This window comes from Apium graveolens, chromosome 2 (assembly GCF_009905375.1).
Source record: "Apium graveolens cultivar Ventura chromosome 2, ASM990537v1, whole genome shotgun sequence".
Classification (NCBI taxonomy): Eukaryota; Viridiplantae; Streptophyta; class Magnoliopsida; order Apiales; family Apiaceae; genus Apium; species Apium graveolens.
Window position 1 is genome coordinate 64394877 of NC_133648.1, and position 2581 is coordinate 64397457.

General features: G+C 40.1%; 1 non-coding gene across 1 annotated transcript; it reads right to left on the reverse strand.

The window, feature by feature from the left end:
• Positions 1–2187: 2187 nt before the first annotated feature.
• LOC141709479 (small nucleolar RNA R71) lies at positions 2188–2294 on the reverse strand. The gene has a single exon (XR_012570053.1). It is a non-coding gene; the product is annotated as a small nucleolar RNA R71 (small nucleolar RNA).
• Between the last annotated feature and the right edge of the window lie 287 nt (positions 2295–2581).

Here is a 2581-nt window from a genome sequence, read left to right on the forward strand (position 1 = left end):
TTTGTTTTAAGTTTGTGACGCTTGAGGACAAGCATCGATTTAAGTTTGGGGGTGTGATAAGTGGCATTTTATACCACTTAGAACGTCTTAAAATGGCTTAAATTGGTGTCTTGAAATCAAGTATTTTGTGTATTTGATGCGTTTTTCTAGTGTTTATGCATTTCAGGGTATTAGTTGCATTTCGGAGGAGGAATCATCAAGAATAAGCCTTGGCATGTGTTCACCATTGAGAGAGGAAAAGAACGGGCAGATTACGGCGAAGAAACGGAGCAAACCTGGAATTTTTCCAGTAGGGTCCTGCGCGCCCGCGCAGCAATGCTGAGCGGGCCCGCGCAGCAGCCTTGCGCGCCCGCGCAGAAATGCTGAGCGGCCGCGCAGGGTCGGGGAAAAAGCTGAATTATTTTAGACTTCTACTTCTGTTTGGCTTCCAACTTCTATGTAATCTGAGTTTTATGGGACTATTATATAAGTAGATTTGAGACGTTTTCATAGAGAAGAGAAAGGAGATTATGTTTTAGATTGTGTTTTGCGCAAGAAGCGAAGGAGATAAGGAAGAAGACCGATTTAGCACACCGCAACGAAGGAGGAATCATATATTCTTGTGATTCTTGTTTCATTGTAACGTTAGATGCTAGTTTTCTTGCTTTGACTTATTTACTCTTGTGACGTACTCTGTTTTAATATAATTAGTTTAGTTATTATTTTCTTGTGTTGTTTATCATGATTTCATATGAACCCATGATGGCGATAAGTTCTATTATGGGCTAATCGTGATCATGGGGTTACAACGGATTTATTGTGGAATTTTTTAGTTAATTGTTTAATACTTTAGTGTGTGATGATTGCATGATATCTAGTATTGGTTGTGCGTATTCGTTTTATGTGCGTCGCGAACATAGAAGATAGGGTGTTAATCTCTTGTGAAGCGACGGTGGATCTTGAGATTTAGAACTTGCCATGCTAGCATAGGTTCATGTACGTTGTGCATGATTAGTGGGTAATTCTAACAGTTTTATTTGCCCTATGTAATCAAAAGGGATAACTTGTGCTTAAATCGTTGTGTTGTCAATTTCTGTAGACATATAGGAACTCAACATAATTGATGACTATTCAACTTCTATCTTAATTGTGGATGTTTGATAGAATGGTATTAGTACAATGAAAGTTGGCTTTTATCAGTTTCGTGTTATTCGATTAATGTCATCACTGTCACATGCTTAAGGTAATAACAATGGCTATAGAAAGGAAGTAATAATGAAGTTGTGATCTCATGAGTGTTTTATTATTGATAAATTGAAGTGTTAGTTAAGTGGTTAATTAAGTAGTTAATTATAGTTAATATTTAATCAACAATTTTAAGTGTTATTATCTTAACATTGAGAAGTAATCATACATTAGTGAGTGAGTTTAATTAGACAATAACTTAGTCTGAGTCTCTGAGGGAACGAACTAGAAAGTATTCTATATTATTTGCGAACGCGTATACTTGCTTGAATATTAGTGCGTGATTTCGCCCTAACAAGTTTTTGGCGCCGCTGCCGGGGGACTCGGCGTATTTGTTTAGTTTATGTACTTACCATCATTGGTCATTAGGACTCAGTGATTAGGACATAGTAGTTACTTACTCTTTTCGGTTGTGTTTCAGGTACTTTAGCAAGCGTTTATGCAAACTCGTTCTCGTGCTCGCAAGAGGACCTTAGATACAGCTGAAGAGAAAAACGAAGTTCTTGATACTCCGGAGAAGTTAGATTTTGAGGATTCGGATTCAGGAACTGAGCAGAAAGAACCAGTAAACATGGGAGATCGTATTGTTCAAGCTGATCCAGCTCTTATGGATTTTTCTCGGCCTAAAATTGATGACATTCAGTCAAGCATCCTTCATCCGGCTATTCAAGCTAACACCTTTGAGATCAAGCCGGGCACTATTCAGATGGTGCAGAATTCTGTTTCTTTTGGAGGAGCGGCAACTAAAGACCCCAACATGCACATAAGGAATTTTGTCGAGATCTGCAGCACTTTTAAGTATAATGGCGTGACTGATGAGGCTATCAAGTTGAGGCTTTTCCCATTCTCACTGAGGGATAAGGCTAAAGACTGGTTACATTCTGAACCAGCCGGGTCCATCACTACGTGGCAAGATCTTGCGCAAAAGTTTCTGGTGAAGTTTATCCAATGGCAAAGACTGCTGCTATGAGGAGTGCTCTTACTCAGTTTGCGCAGCAACCTACAGAATCTATGTGCGAGGCTTGGGAACGCTACAAGGAAATGTTGAGAAAATGTCCACATCATGGAATGCCGGATTGGATGGTAATCACTGGTTTTTATAATGGTTTGGGGGCCCAATCTCGGCCCATGCTCGATGCAGCAGCTGGAGGCGCCTTATGGGCTAAAAGCTATACTGAGGCGTACAATCTTATCGAGACGATGGCTGCAAATGAGCATCAAAACCCAACTCAGAGGATGACATCAGGCAAGGTAGCAGGTATTCTGGAAGTTGATGCAGCCACCACTATTGCAGCCCAGCTCCAAGCGCTATCAATGAAGGTTGATTCTTTGGCTACGTATGGAGTTAATCAAATAG